Source organism: Amborella trichopoda, chromosome 6 (assembly GCF_054954075.1).
Source record: "Amborella trichopoda isolate Santa Cruz 75 chromosome 6, AtrichopodaSantaCruz75HAP2 v2.0, whole genome shotgun sequence".
NCBI lineage: Eukaryota > Viridiplantae > Streptophyta > Magnoliopsida > Amborellales > Amborellaceae > Amborella > Amborella trichopoda.
This window is the reverse complement of record NC_142341.1, coordinates 47,345,796-47,368,130: the sequence shown is the minus strand read 5'-3', so window position 1 is coordinate 47,368,130 and position 22,335 is coordinate 47,345,796. Positions and strand designations below refer to the sequence as shown.

General features: G+C 34.8%; 2 long non-coding RNA genes and 1 pseudogene across 3 annotated transcripts; 1 reads left to right on the top strand and 2 right to left on the bottom strand.

The window, feature by feature from the left end:
* Positions 1–5,462: 5,462 nt before the first annotated feature.
* LOC148781828 (uncharacterized) lies at positions 5,463–6,481 on the top strand. The gene is made up of 2 exons (XR_016056899.1): positions 5,463–5,672; positions 5,908–6,481. It is a non-coding gene; the product is annotated as an uncharacterized LOC148781828 (long non-coding RNA).
* A 2,942-nt stretch (positions 6,482–9,423) lies between these two features.
* On the bottom strand, positions 9,424–12,120 carry LOC148781827 (uncharacterized). The gene is made up of 2 exons (XR_016056900.1): positions 11,959–12,120; positions 9,424–9,925 (listed from the first exon to the last, which is right to left on the bottom strand). It is a non-coding gene; the product is annotated as an uncharacterized LOC148781827 (long non-coding RNA).
* Positions 12,121–12,404: 284 nt separating this feature from the next.
* Positions 12,405–21,628, bottom strand: LOC18441976 (uncharacterized; annotated as a pseudogene). The gene is made up of 8 exons (XR_016058585.1): positions 21,569–21,628; positions 21,383–21,450; positions 20,313–20,364; positions 19,355–19,868; positions 18,702–18,789; positions 12,743–13,359; positions 12,510–12,578; positions 12,405–12,416 (listed from the first exon to the last, which is right to left on the bottom strand). The product of XR_016058585.1 is annotated as an uncharacterized LOC18441976 (transcript).
* Between the last annotated feature and the right edge of the window lie 707 nt (positions 21,629–22,335).

Below are 22,335 nucleotides of genomic sequence, written 5' to 3'. Positions count from 1 at the left end.
CATCTTCTGCCATCATCACTATTAAAAAAAATCATCATAAATAAAAAAACCAAATAGTAATCATTATTACTATTAGTGGCATCTCATAGAAAATATTAAATGGAGTATATGTATATACAAAGTCTCAATCACGAGCTAATACATAAAATATTCAATGTTATTTGTAAAGAGAATGTTTGACAGTTAAGAAACAACATTATCCATTAAATGAGAGTAATTGAAATGAGAATGTTAAAGTGGGCAAGTGGCAAACCAAAAAAAGAAGAGTATTCAAAACGAATCCATTTAAGAAGACATAGGGGTAGCTCCAATAGGTGATCAAATCATAGGTAGTCTAACTTTGTGCGGCATTCCCTTAAAACACCACCAATTAAGATGAGTGATTTTATTCTGATGGAAGGATCTAAAAGGCAAGGGTAAGACCAACAAAAATATAAATATCATTAGTGAGAAGAAAAATTGTGAGTATGTCTGACTGAAGATATAGCCAAACCTCAAAAAATTATTGGACAAACATATGAATATCAATAGAGTCGAAATGGTGGACAAAATTTGTGTAGCTAACCTCCAAAATTTGGGATAGGGCTATGATGATGTTGATGAAACAATTGAACCCAAACTAAACATCTCATTTCAGATCAAAACAGTGAGCAACAAATATTATCTCACAATTTTCAATTCTATGAAGGAATCATTCATAACGCCCTTGCATATTTCAGTATTCCATGGCACTTTAACAATATTTCATATTTTGCATATATATATATATATAGCAAGTGTGTAAAGGGTTTACAGCGACCTGAGAGATTTGAAATGAACCTGTGGATGTATGCTAGCTGCCCTTGAAGAGAGCGTAGCTCTTGCAATGTGGGTGACGGCATTTCTTGGATCGTCTTGATCTTGACTGGCTCAACTTCAAGCCCTCGGTGTCTGACAATGAACCCCAAGAACTTTCCTGAACACACGCTAAAAGCGCATTTCAGTGGGTTCATTTTAAGCTGATGAAGGCATAGTCTCTCGAATACCTTTTCAAGGTCGCTCATGTGAGCATCCTTCTCTTCGGATTTTACCACCAAGTCATCTACGTAACACTCCAACTCTTTGTGTATCATATCTCTATCGATGATCATCATGGCTCTTTGATACGTGGCACCAACATTAATACCTAGTTTGTCGGAGTGACTTTCTTATTTATTTGCTCTGGATGGTTTGCTGAAGAGCCTTTTGTCGGTGCTCGTCTGAGTCGTGCACCAGTTATTCCTTGGCGGGTAGGGTACCTCAGTTTATCGAGGTAATCGGCTTTGGGTATAACCCCTTTCCACTATTAGCAGTCTCACATAACAAGTCCAAAGTCATGGCTGACTTAGCCTTCTTGGGGTGTCTCCGGCATCTTTGGCGTGCGTTTAGTAACCTATTGGGAATGATGCTCTTCTTCTGGGACTTGTCTTGCCTTCTTAGTGAGCCTTACGTCTTTCAAGTCTTTTTTGTAAATGGACTCAGGCTGTCAGAATCTTTTCCTTGAATCTCATAGGAAACTTGGTCATAGCAGTGAGGAGTGCTGTGCCGCCAAGGATATCATCCAGAACTTCATAGAAGTGCGAAAATTGAACTTGGGGCCTGATTCCACGCGTGATCCAGTGCCACACAACAGTCTAGATGCATGACCCTAAACTGCATGGTCCAAACTATATGACCTTAAACTGTAGCGGAGGTCTAGTTGCACGACCTTAAACTGCATGACCTAGCTTTATGACTTTAAACTGCATAGCCACGGTCCAAGCTATATGACCCTAAACTATTATAGCATACGTCCTAATGGCAAGACGTTAAACTGCACAACATACGGTCTTGGAGGCAAGACCTTAAACATGTCCTCAGGTCTCAGCAAATGATCTTAAAACACGCCAAATTGATGGTCACGGTGGCATGACCTTAAACATGCTTCCGCAAAAAAAAAAAAATAAGAATAAGACAGACATGACGAAAACCCACAAGGGCGTCATGGGTAAAAATGTCAAAAAAAAAATGATGACGGATACGGTGTGCACCTCAAAGGCCACCATGGGTAAAATATGTCAATAAAAAAAAAAGAGAAAGAAAAAGATGGGCATAGTGAAAACCCGCAAGAGCACTATGGACAAGATTGTCAAAATAAAGGGAGTGTGGTGAAAACCCTTCGGGGCACTCATTCCCAAACGATGGGCGTGTTGATCCTCCCCTACGGGTCATCATGAGTAAAAATGTCAAATGTCCCTACAGCAAAACGTTAAAATTGCATGACATATAGTTCATTAGCACGACTATAAACTGCTTCATGTTCTCACATATCTCCATGGGGTTATCGCATGACACCCCCTGCACATCCCCGAGTACATCCTTCTTCGCAAGCCCCCGGTGAAAGGACACCACCCTTTCGAGGTGTCCTCCCAAATCAAGGTGTACCTTGGTTGTGACTACGAGGCTGGTTGGGAATCGCCTCCCTTGACATGTTTCTCCTTTCCTACAAACACATACATACACGCACATTAGAAGTACAGACAAGTAGGGCATGAGTCCCCTACCTTGTTACAGGGTGAAGTGAAAAAATACATAATGCTGAATAACTTAAAATAAACAATTACATTATAAAAACAATACAATCCATCATCACACGGTAAGCTTGAAACATGGTCTCAAAAAATAAATCTACACAAATATTTCTTACATCAAATAGCTGATGAGGGAGAGAGACCCGTGAGAGATTGAGCTTTATAACGGCATAATGCTTTGGTTCAAGGTTTCATGGTACAAAAAAACCATAATGTGGCCTTCGGTTTAGGGTTTTATGACACAATAAAAAACAAAATGAAAGAATGAGGCTTTTCGTCCAGGTTATAAGGTGTGAAAGAATTATGGCATTTCGATTGCCGTAATAAGCCTTCAAGCCATTATGGTAATCCTAATATCGTAAATAAAAGATTAGTTATTACAGTACTTGAAGTGCCGTAGTATAACTTCATATTATTACAGTATTTAAAATACCATAATAGAATATCAATTTATAATGATATTTTAACTACCGTAAAGGTCAAAATGTATTATGGCAGAAAGACTACCATAAATGGTATTTTCATTAAAAAAAAAGGCAGAAAATTAGAAAAACGGGTGTAAGCAAGGTTTTGGAAAGTTGAGGTTTTTTTCCAATTTTATTAAAATATAGGTATATTAGCAATAATTACCCACCCTAAAGAAAACAATAAAAATAAGGACAATAGGTTGGGCCTTGCTGGCTTAGTCATTGCCTATGGTAAGGCCCACCTGGCCCTCAAGTCATGGTGACCTGACCTAGACTGACCTTCGGTGTTACATTTTTGGCCTAGGTCTTAATTTTTGAGGGTCAGGCAGGTTGACTCCCATTAGTCATTCTGGTCATGTTCTTTGGATATATTAATGGGAAAAGATGTGAACATTCTCATAATTTATAATTTTGTTATCTCTGTAAACCCCACAGCAAAGGGGCGGCCCTCCCTGAGCCAGGCTGCCTCTGGACCAACTTGAACGACGTCCCTATAGGACTATGGCTGGCCCAAGCCTCGAGCTAAAAGTGCCTTCGCACATTCTTGGATTGGTTCAACCTAGGTCTAATAGACTCAAAAAAAAAATGAAAACGCATAGCCGAAGAAGGGTCAAGCAGCCCCTTTGGTGGCCTTGACCCAAGACTGGCCTTGCCCTGATTCTCGAGCCATGATGGCTTGGTCATGGTCCGAATGTCATGCTACATTTAATGGTCTGAGCCTTAGCTTCTCGCGTGTGGGCTGACCAGGCCGGCCCATTACCAATCCTACCCTCCATCAACCTTTAAAAATGTGACCAATAACCCCTGTTCACTTTTCCACCCGTAATATTTTACTATAGAGTAATGATCCTATGAGACCCTCCACCGTTGTTTTTTTCAAGGAAAAAGTTTATATAAGGTTCCACAACCTTATATAAGTAAAAATCCATCGGAAAAGATAGTTTTAATGTTGAAAAACCATTTGATTAATCATCTCGACATCTAGATGTATGACCATAAAAAATAAAACGATTTTAAGTTTCATAAATAGTGCATTTTACAACATATTATCTACACCGTCCATTTTCAAGATTTTCATATGTTTATAGATCTATTTGATTTTTACCATTTTTGAAATTTAAAATTTTATAATTAGATATAAAAATAGATTTTGAGATAATCTTAAGAAAATTTTACATCAAAATTATATACCATAATAAAATTTGAAGGTTCACCTTACCTCTAGCTATGGATGAATCCGTATTCCAACTGCACCCTTTTTCAAAAGGCCAAAATTATTAAGGTTATAATAAAAATAAACCATATTCTACCTAAACTCAATATCATCACTGCCATATAAGTAGGAGATGATCCGATCACACACTTGACTCTCCACAACGTCATTATCTGTGATAACAATTTTTATTTGGTATTATATATAATGAGATCATTTACCTTTGGTATAAGAAGATCACAATTACTTACAACCATCCGATGTGAAATTTAATAGCTTTGGTGTGTCGTAAAGTTTGAGATTTTTTTTTTTTGAATTTAGAATTTGACCAATAGAATAAATGTAGCCACTCAACTTCACATCCAATGGTTAGTATTAATTGTGACCACCTTGTACAAAAAATAAATAGTTTCATTGTATGTTTTTCCCTTTATTTTGAAACTCAATGATAACATACCAATTTTCTCCCTACTTCAAGATTCCACTCAATACAATATTAATCGTTTTATAAAAATATTTTTTTATAGAGATGGAAGTTCCTATAATTTGGTTAAAGGGAAAAAGTTTATATAGAGCCAAGGCTCTAAACGATCAAATTAGAGCCCACCTCAAAAAAGTGACTAGAAGAGGTTGTTTTGATGCCCAAATGTCGTCAAATTGATCATCTTGACATCAAGATGCATGGACATGAGAAAAAGTGGATTTCAAATTTTGGAAATAGTGCATCTTGTAATGCATTTTTTGACCGTCAATTTTTGAGCTTTTATAGATTTACTTGATCCACACTATTTTTTAAGCTTTAAATTTTATAATTAAAGATGAAAATATTTTAAGGCTATCACAAAGATTTCCAATATTGAAACCACATTTTTCGATACTTTTGAAGGTGTGCTTACTTTGATTGTTTAGAGCCTCAAGCTTATAAAAACGGCACCCTTGTTTAAATATTTAATAATATTTAAATTTTATTTATATTTTTTAATTTAGCTGATCCATGATGATAACAACAATTTAACAATTTTTTTATTTGGGCAAGTCGGTCTCCGACTGGTCCGGCTTTCTCTAGTCGGGCTAGTGACCATGCGACGATACGAATTACCAATTTTGTCATTAAGGGGAAGAAAACAAGTTTATATAATTTTGTAACTTTAAAATGTAGAATTAAATATGCACCTCAAAAATTCATCATAGAAGGTTGTTTGGATGTTGAAAAGCCCTCTAGTTAATTATTTCGACATCAAGATGTATGAATATGAAAAAAAAAAATCGGTTTCGAATTTACAAAATAGTGTATCTTACCATACATTATTTAGATCGTCCATTTTTAATATTTTAGTATATTTATAGATTCCGCATTTCATGTGGAAGGATTTAGGAAAATCTTATTCCTCTGTCTAATCTATGGTAAACTTTCAAAACCATAGTTTTCTATTGAAAATGACCCTCCATTTTGATTCCATCTTCCCTTTTCTTCTCCCTTTTTTCTGCAATAAGTTGTTAGGTTTTTTCCCACTTCTCATTCCTTAATTCTTCCCTATTACTTGTTAGTTTTCAATTCGTCCTCTGTATTTTCCATTTCTTAACTGGAAATTCAGTGGTTTTTCTCCAATTTTGAGATACTTTTCTTTTGATTTCTCAGATCAAAGAGAGGCAGGAGGCCCTAGAAATTAGTGTTTCGAAGCTCGAAGCCATGGCTGGCCAGAACTCCGAATTTTCAATGGTATCATTTGTCTCTCATTATTTTTTTATGGATTAAAGATTATTGCTCATAATTTATTGAGATTTTTCAGAAAAAAATATTTTCCATTGCAAATTTAGAGGTTATATATCATAAATAAGGATAAGCGATAATTGCTTTTTATTGCATGTTTACTTGTGAATTTCTGAATGTAAATTATGAACAATTGACTTCATTTTTGTTTACAATAGATGAAATTTTTCTTGAACAGCCAATGTTCAATTTATGGGCTTGCACTCTGGACTCCGCCCCCACCTGAGCGGAGTAACTCAACCGAGTCTGAGCCCCACCAGGGCTAAAAAATTGGAAAAAATACAAATAGTTGTTAAAAATAATTTAAATTAGTAAATGTTTTTATAAACAACGTTAGAAGTCTGCAAAAATAGTATACAGGAGATGAATTATGGAAAAAACTGATTTATAGCTTGAAACAATTCAAAAAAATCCCAAAAGGAAAAAATAGAAAAAAAAATCATCGGCCCCAATCAGAGCCCAAAAAGGGCTAAAAAATTGGAAACAAATACAAAAAGGTTGTTAAAAATAATTTAAAATAGTTAAAAAAATATATATAAACAACATTAGAAGTATACAAAACAAGTAACAGGAGATGAATTACGGAAAAAACTGATTTATAGCTTGAAGCAATTCAGAAAAATCCAAAAAAAGAAAAACAAATCAATAATAAGAAAAAAAAAATCATTAATAAGAAAAATTTACAAATAAGGCATAAAAAACATAAGAATTGTGTAAGAAACACATCAGTGCATCATTTATTGGTGATTTAGTAACCATATTTTTAAATTTTTTAAGAGACTTTAACAAAACCAAATTTGTTAATAGAACTCCCTTGGGCTCCCTTGGGCAGGTATACCCCCCCCCCCCCCCCCCCCCGGTACAGTTTATACTGAGCCTTAACACTAGTCTTTTTCTCACTGAGTCATGTTCCAATGGCTTGTCCAGAAAATAAATGCTAATAATACTATCTAAGCTGTCCAATCAAATGCTAAAAAACAAATAAACAAAATTTATCATTTTCTTCCAAAATTTATAGCATTTCATGTTGATAAAACTACAGAAAAACAATTTGCCCCTTCTTTGGCTGCAAATGAAAGTAGATGTGTATTTTACTTGAAAAATGCTGATGTCCATACATGCGATTTTTCGGATATTGTATTTTAAGTTTAAGGTTGTTTGGCTGCTAGAGAGAGGAAAGTGTTGTTAAGGAGATGGGAAAAATATGGGCAGGAGAAGGGAAAACCAAATTGGAAAATGTTGAGAGAGAGTGGTCTGGATAATTTGTGTAGAGTGAGAAGAAACCCGAAAGTGGCAGAGAGGTGAGGGGAAATAAGAGTTTGTAGTCTACTGAAAGAGTGAGTTTAATTGGCCTGGGTCAGGCCTGCCGGGCCAAAGGCCTGACTCGACCTTACACGGGTTGGGTTTGGATCTCTTCACGGGGCCAACCGTTCCAAACTCAGCCTGAATGTAAGGCCCATTAGATCAGTGAACTGGGTAGGCCGGAGGGCTTCGAAGGTCCAGAGCAGCATCAGTTGGGTTCTAGACCCCTTGATAGGACCTGTCTGGCCGGGCTTATTTTAAGGTCTGTAAGCCTTGCAGGCTGGGAAAGGTCTGCTAAAGCTTGGCCTTCCACCCTTATTTGGGGGTTTAGTTTCAACTTGCAAGGCCAAGGCTTTGGGGATTTAGTTGCAGAGGATTAGGATTGGGTTTTCGGGGTTATAGTTGTGGAGGATAGGGATTAGGATTAGGTTTTTGTGATTTGGGTTTATACCATAATTTCTACAGGTATCAGTTTTCTTGAGCTTTCTGTCTTCTCAATGAATATGAATATGAATATGTAGGTGTTTCTCTCTCTTATGTGAGAGAGGCGCTCTGGCCTAGATGGGGTGGGTTTGGTAAAAATTGGTGTCTCCTAGAGATGATCTTCCCATGCAAGCCAAGTGATGGTTGGTCTTTTAGAGAAATAAGCTTTGCACCAGTGTTTTAAAACCGGATGACGGTTTTTTACTCGGATTGCCAATCCGGATTGAGTCTGGGATGGTATGGGTCCCAGCCTATTCCCTTAACTGTGTCCCGCCTAGCCACAGATTTATTTTTGTTTAGATTTTAATTATTTTTAATATTTTTTATCACCAATTCAAGTTGATCTACGATCCAATAATCCGACATTGATCCGTCCTATTAATTTGAGTTTTCAAACATTGATTTGCAGCCAGTAGTGGGGCATATTTACTCTAGTAGAGAGGTTCTGATATCCTGTTATAAAGAGGGAATGCGTGGACCACGAGTGTTTACAAATATAGGGATGACGTTTCTCTCAGGATTTAGAGAAAACAAAATAAAAGGCTCACCTCAAATCCTCTGAAAAGCACTTTAATAGCATAAATATTCATGATAGCTTTAAAATCAATTTCCAATGCCAATGTTGCAGATTTGTGAATATTTATTTTTAGGGTGAAATGGATGGTCTAGATAATTTATTATCTTATAAATAATGTTTTTTGGTGCTTGGAATCGTAATTCTTTTCACAACTCAAGCCGAGATCTTCTAGTAAAAGTTTTCTAATGCTTGAATTACAATTTTCAATGAGCTATAAGTTGAAGAAATTTCAATGAGCTATAAGTTGAGGCTTTATTTATTTAGATATGGCTACAGCCCTATCAAACCATTTTCCCTCAGCTTTATTTATTTAGATATTATCAAACCATTTTCCCTCCGCTTTATTTATTTAGATATGGCTGTGATATTATCAAACTATTTTACCTCGGCTTTATTTATTCACATATGGCTACAGCCCTATAAAACCAGTTTCCATCATATCATTTCCCCTCGTGCGGTAGGACCTAAAACCATGTTTCCTCGTGCGGTAGGACCTCAAACCATTTTCCCTAATGCGGTAGGACCTCAAACCATTTTCCCTAGTGCCGTAGGACCTCTTTTTGTCATCTATGATTCAACTCTCTCTATTTGTAAATGATACTTTTGCATGTGACTTCCTATATGTTCAAAGTTAAACTATTTTATTTTGAAAATGTACAAATAAATTAGTAAAATGCCCCTCCATCATCCTTAGCATTGAATAAAACCAAAAAAAATATATATATAAAAAAGAAAGGAAAGTACAAAGGGATTGTGTACAAAGAGATCATTTATCTTTTGTACATAAAAGTCATAATCATTATTCTCATTCATTAGATGTCAAATTGGATGGTTTAGGTAAGTCACGAACTCGAAATTTTTTTTTTTTAAACTTTGTGTCTTTTTAATAAGATTCTTACAACTATTTATTTTGAAATTTAAGAGATAAAAATGATTGTGACCTCCATATATAAAATATAAATAATCTTTCATTAGATAATATAAAAAAAAAATAAGAAAAAAAGAAAAGAAAAATGGACATCTTGAAACTCTTATTCCATCACTAAATATAGTCCAATCTAAGAATCACGGTAGAAGTTGGGTTTTCACCGTTTGACATCTCAAGTTCCATTCTCATATGACATTGTCAAAAAAAAAAAAAAAAAAAACACAATAAAAGGAAAAAAAAGTTTGGTCCAATCTTTCTTTATAAAGACAAGGAGGTCCTTTGGGGCTTTACCCCTCCCAATAAAAAGGATGATCACTTTTTCTTAGCTTGGCTCCTAGGAAGAATGCTTGATGACCCAGGCCCTCTCCTATTGGATAGGATCTCATTGAGATGTGGCACTCTCCCATTGGAGAGAGAGGATCTCATTGAGACGTGGCACTCTCCCATTGGGAGATAGGAGCTGACATGGCTTTAGGATGGTTAAAGGAAATAGGAGAGCTGTTGCTGCTTCGTCCTTGAGCCTCCTTCCCCAAACATATCATTCCATTGCTGCAACTCGCTCATGATTTTCCCCTCCGAGGCAAGCTAGGGGCAATCTGTACTTGTCAGAATACAATTTCATTTAGTGTGCGAGAGGGACAATTTCATTTAGTGAGAGAGATAGATAGAGAGGAGAGAGATGGAGAATTTATGTAATAATTAGGGATAGGGAATGATCTCATGTCAACGTCCCGTTGTAATTGGATGAGACCACATTTTTAGAAAGCAATAGGGACTTTAAATTTTGCACACACTCTTAAAAATCAATCTCAAAAAATAAAATTCAATTTGTACCATCAAAATAAAATTCGATTTGCACTATAGATATAGATATGATCAAAATGAGTTCCCTCCTACAATAAATTTAGATCATCCATTCAGTGAATTTTAAGATATAGACTTTTTATGAATTCAAAATTAATTTTTATTTTTATTTTTCAACCAATGTTTTAAAAAACCCCGCCTAGACACCTAGACCGAGGCGGCCCGGGCAGACGGGCGGATATACCTAGGGCGGATGTACCTAGGCGCCCCCTTGGGCGCTGTGTTTTTCATTTTTTTAAAACTACAGGGCACATGCAAAAGGTTGTTAATCTAATGATAATAAAGATATGTAAAAGATTTAGAAGGAAAAAAAAGATCATTTTAAGGTCTAGATTTAAGCATATCAATAAAATAGATGGTTTATATTAATTTGATTAAAAAATGCTTTATGACTTGTATTTTCAAGTTTTGCTTTTTTAAGATTGTTCGTTAGAATGAAAGAATGTATTTTCAAAATTTGGGATTAAACAAATGGTCATAATAGGTTTTTGAAGATTGTTTCATTGTATTACGGTAGAACCATTTACATTGAATCAGTCCCCATTAAGTATTGCATTATTTGCTATTGGGCCTGACAATGGGTCTGGGTAGCCTGAGTCTCGCGTGTGTCCCTTTAGGGGTGGGACAATTTGGACTGGCCAAAGGGGCTTAATAGATTCAAGAAAAAAAGAAAAGAAAAGAAAAGAAAAGAAAAATCAAGTAAAAACAGGTTTGGGTTGGGCCTGCTTTGTTGTAGCCCTTGACGAGCTTCCACTATACTGGCCCTCGGACCATGGTTGCTTGACCTTAATTCTCCTATGCTGGGCGGACCAGGCCTCCTGGCCATCCCTAGCTATAAAACCATTTACTTTTGATATATGAAGGTCTCAATTCCCCTTATGAAGCTTGAGAAAGTTTCTTTCTGATTTCAATCAAGGTCATTAGCAACATGTGAACCATCCATTTCTGGTGTAATGGGGCTACACGTGATTGCGCCTTTTTTGGTTCAAACGATAAATTCTATACCATCCTTAAAAATTACAAAAATTAATGAAAATGCACTTAAGAGATGAATTACTTTAACATTTTATCCCTTTTTTGTTTAATTTCAAAAAGCCCTCCTAAGTTAAACATTGATCATGTGTTGTGTTGAAAGCTGTGCTTTTAAAAATGGATCAGTGGGCGGATCATCCACCCACCAGTCCTATTTAAGATCGGTTATCTAGAACCAATAAATATATATATATATATATATATAGAAAATACATCATGGCTACTTTGGCGAGATCTTGCCTTTAAGGGGGTTGGAATCCCCCTCTTTTTTTTCCTTTCTTTTGGACATTCAAAACTGCTCTTAAGAACAAAGCTCGTCCAAAAAAACGAGGGCCTAGGGGATCCAAACCTTGATGTTTAATAGAAAAGATTGGGGTTCGAAGCTATTTGAGGTTAGTTGTCTTATACTTCCTCCTGTTTATACAAACTAATTGTATTATCGCTTCAACACGGTCACTGATTCTTGATCCGGATTGGTGAATTTTTAAATTACTTGAAAATAGATAATAGGTATTTTTTTTTGACGCATTTCTTTAAATATAAGTTCCTTGAATTTATATAATTTAACTTATTCTAGAGATTTTTGAGTTAGGGAGAGGCACGTATCCACAGATGGAAAACTTCAAAAAAGGCCCCCAACTAGCGACCTGAGGGAAATATATCATACATATATTATATTGAAACTGCAAATAAAATTTCCTGGTTCCTTGGAGTAGATTGCAAATAAAATTACCTGGTTCTTGGCTTGGAGTAGATCTTCCATGGTTAGTGGCCTGAGGGGAATCACTTCTTTTTGCTCCTTTGCCATTTTGGTACCACTAGAGATCGACGGCCTGGATTGCTCCTCATTCGACTTAGATTTAATGTCACCTTTTTCCTGAGGTATTTGTTTCTTCTCATGAGTACAAATTCTGATGTGCGTTACATGACCACATAGTTATCAGGGTCAGAAAAAGTAGCAAATTTTTGTGTTTGAAAATCCCAACTTATTTTTTATTTTGGAGATCATTGGTCATGGTAAAGAAAGAACCTTGCAAAATTAAGAGCATTTTTTATAATTATGTTATCGGAAATTTATCCAAATACACTTAAGAGGCGACCTGCTTAACATTTCACCCTAAATGTAATTTGATAAATTTCAAAACCTAACGTGTCATTCGATGGTCTATTTGAATTTTATCAATATGCTATCTGGAAATAAACAGAAGGTTCAAATCTTACATGTAGTTCGAGAAATTTTTTTTATTTTATCATTAATAGACCAAAAGAGCGAAAACTAAATACCGTTTCTTTTTCTTTTTCCTTCTTCAATAGCTCTCGCACTGACCGATAAACTGCGGTAGTGCACAAATTCTGCCCAAAACAAGTTACCAACCATTCTTTGTTAATACTGATAAAGAACACAATTAGGACACAAGATTAAATCTCTCTCTCTCTCTCTCTTATTTTGAGATTGATATAAAACATAAGTAAAAAGGATTGAAGGTGAAATCTCTCTCCTCCTCCCTCTCTCGAACCTTGAGATCACTGCCCGTGTATCCTTCAGTAATGGAGGCAAGCTCTTTGAAGCTAAGCTCTTCGGTCTTCTCTTTAGCGAGAAGGGGCGGTTTGTTGCCCCCAAAACGAGTATCGTCTCATTAGATTTTGTGCCCAATCCATCCCAATTGGCCGTGAACTCATTCTTAACGCAACGTGTGGCCTCGCTCTCACTGTCGTTACTAGACCTCCGACCCAACATGCTATCAACCTCATCAATGAATATAATGGCCGGTGCCAATTTTGCAGCCAGTCTGAATAGCGCTCTTGTGATCTTCTCAGCCTCTCCATACCACTTATTGGATATGGTCGACGTGGAAATGTTAATGAAGGTAGCTTCAGCTTCTATAGCAATGGCTTTAGCCAACATGGTTTTCCCGGTACCCGGAGGACCGAAGAGAAGGATTCCCCTACAAGGTCTTAAGAGACCACGTCCCCTAAAGATATCAGGCCTCTTAAGTGGGAGTATTACAAGCTCTTCGAGGATCCTCTTTGTATCTTCTAGTGCTCCAATGTCTGAGAAGGTGACATCAATGTCCTGTGCAGCAATAACCTCTTGCATCAGTAGCTTCTCGAACTTGTTGTCTTGAAGAACTTCCTGTAATCCACAAAAATGAAAAAAGTAAAAGAAATGATAATAAAAATATGAACACTTATAGGTACTTAATAAGATTGGTGTGATTAAGTTTCATGCAAGATGGTATTCAAAATCTTTACTGAGTTATTTGGGAATTAGGGTTAAAATACTAATGCTGAGGTCCAGTTTCCTATTTTAAGAATGCTTTCACGCATTACATAAATCAAACCAGGCATACATAGAAACACCATCAGACTCTATCTTAACAAGGGCTACAAGGGTTGAGATCACCCCCTTTGTTTTGGTTTCTGGTGCCCCAGCTTCGGCTTTTGGCTCGGGTTTTTCCAGTCTTCCAGTGGAAGCATGAATCCCATTTTATTTCTCCCCTCCAAAACTAAGCATTACAATTCACAATACATCCATAATAAAACAAAATCATAGTTATAACTATATGAACCATTCCTATAAGAAAGAGAAATTGAAGAAAGAGTATCACAGATTTTAGTTCTACATTAGATCTAAGTGTTTGGTTCAAATTTGTATAATATCAATGAAGCTCTGACAAAAATTTATATATTACAATTGAGCATACCTTAGCCTTAAAAAAAAAAATTAGAGTAAAAAAAAAAAGAGTAATTAAATGATGATGAGATATAAGAATTTATAGGTATAAGAATTTATAGGTACTCCGGAAGATTGGGGAAAGTTTCACAGAAGATGGTCTTCAATATCTAGGGTTAAAATTCTAATGCCGAAGTTCGCGTTCCCATTGTTAGAGTGCTTTCACCCCATTATATAAAGGAAAATGTTTATATAGAGCCGAGGTTCTAAACAATCAAATTGGAGCCCACCTCGAAAATTTCATTAGAAGAGACTGTTTTGATGCCCAAATATTTTTAAATTGATCATCTTGATATCAAGATGCATGGAAATGAGAAAAAAAATAGATTTCAAGTTTTGGAAATAGTGCATCTTGTAACACATTTTTGGATCATCAATTTCAAGGTTTTACAAATCTGCTCGATCTACATTGTGTTTGAAGCTTTAAATTTTATAATTAAAAATAAAAATATATTTTAAAGCTATCACAAAGATTTCCAGTATTAAAACCACATTTCTCGACACTATTTTAAGGTATGCTTTACGTTGATTGTTAAAAGTCTCGGATCTTTACAAACTGCACCCTTATATAAATTAGAGAATGCATAAATAGAAGGCTACTGGGGGCCGGGATCCACCCCTTTGATTTGTTTTCCGGTGTCCTAGCTTTGGCTTTGACTTGGGTTTTTCTGGTCTTCTAGTGGAAGCATGAACTCCATTTTGTTTAACTTGAAGCAAGGATTTCAGGATATATTCATAATAAAATAAAATCATAGTTAGAAATATGTGAACCATTCCTATAAGAAAGAGGATATATTCATAATAAAATAAAATCATAGTTAGAAATATGTGAACCATTCCTATAAGAAAGAGAATTGAACAAAGAGTGTCAAAGATTTTAGATCTACACTAGAACTAGCTGTTTGGCTAAATTTTGTTTAATATCAATGGAACTATTATACATATGCTTTGAGCATACCTTAGTCCACAAAAGTGAAGAAAAAATAAGGAAATGATAATGAGACATGTGCACTTATGGGTCCTAAAAAAGCTTGGGGGGTCATTTCGAAGTTTCTGACAAGATGGTATTCAACAATTTGCTGAATTATTTGGGAGTTAAGGTTAAAATACTAATTGCTAAGGTCCGGATTCCCATTATAAGGATGCTTTCACCCATTACATAAACTTAACAAGACATAAATAGAAACATCACTGATCTCTATCTTAACAGGGGCTGGGATCTTTTTTTGTTTTTTTGTTTCGTATAGTTAAGTGGGGATTGAGTCCCCTTACTCATAGTAGAAATGAAACTTAAGACAACATGTTGTGACCATCTAGCCTTGAGCCCATTCCTACTAAGTTAGGATTTGGTGCCATAGCGTTGGGATTTGGTGCTAGCCTTGAGCCCATTCCTACTAAGTTGGGATTTGGCGCCATAGCTTTGGCTTTTTGCTTGGGACTAATTTTGTTTCTCTTGAATAATCAAGACAAAACATAATATATTCATAATAAAAAAATAACATAATATATTCATAATAAAAAAATTATAATTAGAAGTAAGTGAAACTCTGTCTTAACCATCCTCATACTGGTCATGCCAATCCCTATAAGGGACACGTTGTACACGCCTGGGGTGTGATGAGAAATATGCAAGGTTAGGCGTTCCTTGGAAGCAACACACCACAACAACAACATATTAGGTGATAAGTAGGCAAAACATGTTGCGTGATAAGTAGGCAAGGGTTCTTGCTTCATTCTAGACGAGCACAAAAAGAAGCTATTTCGAAAAAATAGGATTTGTCTAGACAAATGAAACTTGGGAGTGCTAATAAGTAAGAGTATGAAGTTAGCAGATACAATGAGATGAAGGAAAGTTAACATAGCTTGCTTATAGGAAACCAAGTGGAAACTTGCTTGCTTATAAAAAACTAAGTGAAAAGGGGAAAAAACAACAAAAATCGATGGATATAAACTTAGGTATTTATAAAAACTAAGTGAAAAGGGGAAAAAACAACAGAAATTGATGGATATAAACTTAGGTATTTATAAAAACTAAGTGAAAAGGGAAAAAATAGGTATTTATGAATGGATAATAATAAAAATTATTTAGTGCCTGCCAATTTAGATTTACCTTAGATGCACTCAAAATTGGAGTATTTTTGAATTGTAATCCAAAAATCTTGAGAAACTTACTTTAAATCATACCAATTGAGAAACAGACTTTAAACCATTTGGACAACCACAAGATTTTGTTAAGATTTTTAGATTGAAAGAAAAAAATAGTGCATGTCAAGGCAAAAATTACTGTAAAAAAAATCAAGTTAGATTTAAATTTAAAAGTTACCGTAAAAAAAATCAAGTTAAATTTGAATTTTTTCGAATGAAAGAGTTGCCTTCTCTCACACCATGCAAACCCCACAGTGACCCAACAACCCATCGCTCTCTTTCTCTCTAAAAACCTTGCAAATCCAAACAAATCAACTCTCTCACTAGCACCCTGCTACCTACCCAATTTCTCGCTCTCCCTCTCTCTCTAAAAACCCCGAACATCCAACTTTCTCTCAAGCACCTTGCTACCCATCCCTCTCTCTCTCTCTCCAAACCCAACCCAGCACCCAACTTTCTCTTAGCACCCTGCTCTGCTCTCCCTCTGTTGATGCTGCAAAGAAGCTGCTGCTAATGGTTTTTAATGTTATGATCAACAAAAGGGAATTTAAATGTAGAGGAGGGCTTTTTGGGAGAGGAATTTTTGCTACCCATCTCTCTCTTTCTCTGTCCAAAAAATCCCGTAAATCTCTAGCACGCTGCTCTCCCTCTATTGATGCAACAAAGAAGCTTCTCTGGTGTTGCTAATGGTTTTCAGTACTAGTATCAACATAAGGGGATTTAAAGCTGGAGGCAAAAGAGAGAAAGGAGATAAGAAGATTTGCAGTGAGAGAATCGCATCGCAGAGAGACTTCAACACCCAAACGACTTTACAAGAATAGATAGAAGGCTTTGTATTTTTTATTTTTTTTATTGGCTATTTGAAAATCTTGCAATTTTTTTGCATAATAAAAGCTGAAGTAATTATTGTCAACAGAGTATGTGATAATCTCATATTAATTAAACTTGTATAAGGGAAGGAGATAATTAATATACATAGTACTTAAATAATTAAGAGACAATCCTGAGAAGACATGGATGGACTAGTCCAACAAATACCAAATGGAGATAGGACTTTTTTTAGCAAGGGACTTAAATAATCATGCGGAAAAAAATAGCAGACATGTCAAGGTGCATGAGAAATATGGTTTTGGAGAAGGAAATGAGATGGTGAGGCCATTTTGGATTTTGCAATGGCTTGCTACTTAGCACTAGTACACACCTACTTTAAAAGCGAAATGAACATTTAATAACATATAAAAGTAGATTATATAAAGGGTGCAGTTGGCATACAGATGCTTTCGTAGCTGCAGAGGTTAGGTGCACCTTCAAATTTTATCATGGTATATAATTTTGATGTTGTTCTTAAGATTATCTCAAAATCTATTTTTATATCTAATTATAAAATTTTAAATTTCAAAAATGGTTAAAATCAAGTAGATCTATAAACATATAAAAATCTTGAAAATGGACGGTGTAGATAATATGTTGTAAAATGTACTATTTCTAAGACTTAATTTTTTTTTTTTTCATGGTCATACATCTCGATGTCGAGATGATCAATCAAAGGGTTTTTCAACATTAAAACTACCTTTTTCAATGGATTTTTGAGGTGCATCCGTAGTTCTACATTATAAAGTTGTATCCTTATATAAACGTTTTCCTTATATAAAAGCTAGATAGACTTCTTGATAGTTAAGGTGGATCGATAAAGACTGTAAGGTTGTCCCATGAGGGAGTTTGACAATACAACATAGGCTGATGGTTATGGATGTTTGGGTAAGAGGATGGAATAGGAATGAAATTAATGTGTCCAAGAACTACGTGTTGGGATTTAAAAAAAATACAGAAGTAAATTGATAAAAGACAAAAATTTGAATTCTAAGCACGAAGTTAATATTATGTGGTATGAGATAGTTCGTTGTATTAAAAAAAGTGGCAAAATAAATTTTAATAGAGATTAAAGGGAAAATAAATTTCAATTAGAAAACTTGGTGGTAAAGTGATGACGTTCACAAGGCTATCAGTAAAAAAACAATTATGTTATAAAGCTTGACATTGTAATAGTAAATAAGACTAAACTTAAGGTCAATAAACAACATACCGTATAATGAGGGTAGCTGATGATGATGATGATGATGTTGAGATGGATGAGTGACAAGACAAGAAAAGTTAGAATTTGAAATAAATAAATTAGATAAAATTTAGATATGGCTTCAATAGGCGATAAGATGAGAAAATATAGATTTAGTTGTGCTTACCATGTGCAACGTAGGCCTAATATAACACCAATTAGGATGTGCTATTTGGTTCAAGTGAAAAGCTCTAAAAGGGTAAAGGGAATGTTCAAAAGGCCATGGTTAGAAGTAATGAGAAAAGATATGGTGAATTATAGTCTTATTGAGGGTAGAGCAGAATGATGGAACGTGATTTGTGTAACCAACTCAAAATAGTAGGGATATGGCTTGAATGATGATGAGGAAGAATTGGAAGTATGTGAATCCTATACGAAAGAGAACTTAAAGAAAGATTTTAGATCTACACTACAAGTATCTGTTTGGCTAAATTTTTTATAATTGAACAATGAGAAAAAATTATGCATTTGCAATCGAGCATACCTTTTGGGATTTAGAATTGGCTCCCGTCTGTGGTGAATCCTTTTCATTGAGCTTACCTTCTTGAAATAAATGCAGTCCATGTACAAGACTGTTCATGGCAAAAAGAAAAAGATGTATAACAAGTCAAAGAAAAATGAAGTCCAATAATTACTAGGCAAATGCCACGCAATAAATTGATGACAACTACGGATGATTGCCACTTGAAATGCCCCTTGAAGTGAACACTGGTCCACGCCAATTTCAAATAACAATTTTTTTAAAAAAAACTTCACATGAAATTGGCAATGATAATTGTGATCATCATCATCAAGACATGCATAATGACAACAACATCATTATCGACACCAATATCATAAATAATAATATCATAAATAATGATAAATTAAAATAGGAAAAGTATATAAGGAGACTATTTATCTTCGGTATAATGTGGTCACAATTAATCTTGATCTTTGGATGTAAAATTGGATAGCTATATTAATTCCGTTGACCAAGCTCTAACTTCAAAAGAAATTTTCTTGAACTTTTTAATACACCCAAGCCATCAGATTTCACATCGAATGATAGTAAGTAATTGTAACCTCCTTGTATCAAAGATAAAAATTCTCCCATTAAATAAATTATAAGAATGTTAACATGAGTTGTAGTTGTACCTTTCGGATGAAATAACTAGCATTCCATTCCTGTACTTAGGAACTGTATTGTTCAGCAGGTAATGAGAGCACAGACCACAATTTCCTCTATGTTACTTCTAAGTATCTCAGTGTTTTGGTTGACACATATTGAATCGAGATCATCACAGTCAATATCATTGGCATTAAGAAATTTAGCTATGTGATTTCTATGATCTTGAGCTTTTATCACCGTCATCTCGTGGACTACAGAAAGCATCCATTTCACCCGCTTGCTCATATCTTTGGGGGGCTTTACTTCTATCTTGTATCGTAAGAGCTCTGATACCTTGTCATCTTTGTCATCAATTACTCTTCGGCCCTCTTCATCATATGAGGGAAGATGTATTCTTGACCCGAATATGAGCACCGGACCCGAGATTTTGTTCATCATCTTTTGGAACGAAGAGTAAATTCTTTCAGATCTAGATAAGAGCTTTTCAATGTCTCGTAGGTATACGATGATTGGAGTAGTTTCTGATATATGAATGATAACCTGCAGTAATTTCTCAAAATGGTTGTCATCAACAGGGAACACTTATTAATGTCATCAGCAATACAATACCTTGTAAAGGGATTTCATGAGTAATTTATCATCAAATGCCACCCGTTCATTGAACCTCTTAGCTGGGATTGCACCAATAAATTCAACAGAATTCAGTGTATAAAGAAACTGAATAGTTACCAAACAAAAAAAGAAGTAAATTATGGGTTGATGCCTGTGTTGGTGCGAAACGTGTCCAATGTGCTTGTAGTTAGACAAAATTACAAAACTTACAAAGTAAAAGCCTATTTAATATTGTTAAAAGTTTTAAATTACTTTGCATGAAATAAAAGAATCAAGCACTGCTTTCTCTTTCTATAATGGATTGTTCATTATAAAAAAAAAAAAAAAAAAAGAAAAAAAGAAAAAAGAAAAAAAGGGAATTTGAAGGAATACCTGGTGATGAAAGTTCAACTTTGACGTACCGGTGCTTTGACTTGCACTTCCCCTGTAAACATCAAGCCGTTGAGCAAATTAAAACACAATATTTAAAGGAAGTTTAACATCAGATGCCCAACATGAGCTTAAATAACCAAATTTAATGGAAGTTCAATATTGAGATAATAATTTTGTTATTGTGAGGTATCCAAAGGAGAGGGGCTCATGCTTTCGGCTCGGTGAGTCACAGTTGATATCTAAGGCTCCAATCCCAACTAACCTACCGGAAAACATATGCGAGAGGGCACTTGGGGTTGCATAGAAGAAGCAACCAATTATCTCATTTTGTAAGATATTCACCACTTATAACATCTTCTTCTTTTGAAGGAAATACGGGCTTAGTAAATGAAGAGTGTATATTGAATAAAAAGAATTACCATTTTCACTAGACATTATATTCTAGTAAAACAATTTATTGAAGAAAGAAATAAATGTTTCTCTACTATTTTGGGCAGTGATTTCATGCGACGGTTGTATCATGGTATAATGCAACCACATTTTTAGAAAATCATGTTTGTGATACTTGCATGACTCAAAATTTTGCATACACACTCACTTTATCTGAATAATCAATCCCAAAAAAAAGAAATTCAATTTGAAGCCTAGATATGGTCAAAATGAGTCCCCTCCAACAATGAATCTAGACCATTCATTTGGTGAATTTCAAGATCTTAGCCTTTACAAGCTTAAAATCCTTTTTTTTTTTTTGTTTTAAATTGGTCATCTAATGATAATAAAACCATCTTAAAAAACTGGAAAGGAAAAAAATCTTTCTATGGCCTAGATCTAAGCATCTCACCAAAATGGATGGCTTATGTTAAATACTTTCTAGGTTGCATTTTTAAATTTTTCTTTTTTGTGATCATTCATTAGAATGAAAAGAGTATATATTTCTAAATTTGGATCAAATAAAATAGCCTTAACATGGTCTTTAAAGGTTGTTGTATCCTATTATATTAGGACTAATCACTGCCCTACTATTTTATAGTAGTAATATAATTGTTGTTGTTATTTATGTCCATGTGTACCTGACACCGGGCTCATCTCTCTTAGATATACAATCAAGCCTCATCCAGGATGTCAACTTTGAAAGGGGCTGAAAGAATTAAAATGAATAAATCATTAATGTGAGAAGACTATAATTAAACAATAAATAGTGAAACAAGCAAAGCAATCAACAAAAGAAAATGAAAAAATAGAGTAATGGAGCTTACAACTTTGCCACTATTGTTGCTGCTACCATATTTGTTTTGTGACTGCAAGCCATACAACATTCATAGAAGTCTTTTAGAAAGAATAAAAAAATAAAAAAAAAGTGAGATAATTGACTTTTGTTATAAATAAATAGAAAATAATACAAAACCTTTCAAAAAATACTAGATGCAACAATTATGTGTAGTATATAGCATAAAAATTTTAAGACCTTCGGACAAAATTCAGTACATGGTGTACGTTACCTCCATGAGTAAGTGTGACATATAGTAAACAACAATAATCAATATATAGTAAACAACAAATAATCAAAAGAATAAGCTAATTTATGCCCTTAAATTTGATTTTTTAGATAAAAAATACCAATTATTTGGGGGTTCTACTGTATCGCTTTTAGACAATTTATAGAACAACAAACTAATTATCATAATTAGAGGTCTAATGCCTCATATGCAAGAGTGTTGTATTACATTAGCAAGTATTTACAAATTTCTAAAGCTTTTCGTAGAAATTCATAAATTTTTTTTTTTTTGGAAGTTTCTAATTTTATTCATCAAAAAAAGAAAGTCCTAACAAATAGCTAATTTTCATATATTCCTATAGAAATTTACCATTTTCCTCTGAGGAGAAATCTGTAACATCAAACACGAGGAGGTTGGCTTCAAAGTGATGGGCAAGGGCCATAGCAAGTGCTAGTTGGTGGTGTTCTGCAATTAATCAAGTAGTCCCACCAAATCAAGTGTCCCCATTAAACATTGAAAAGAGTAAT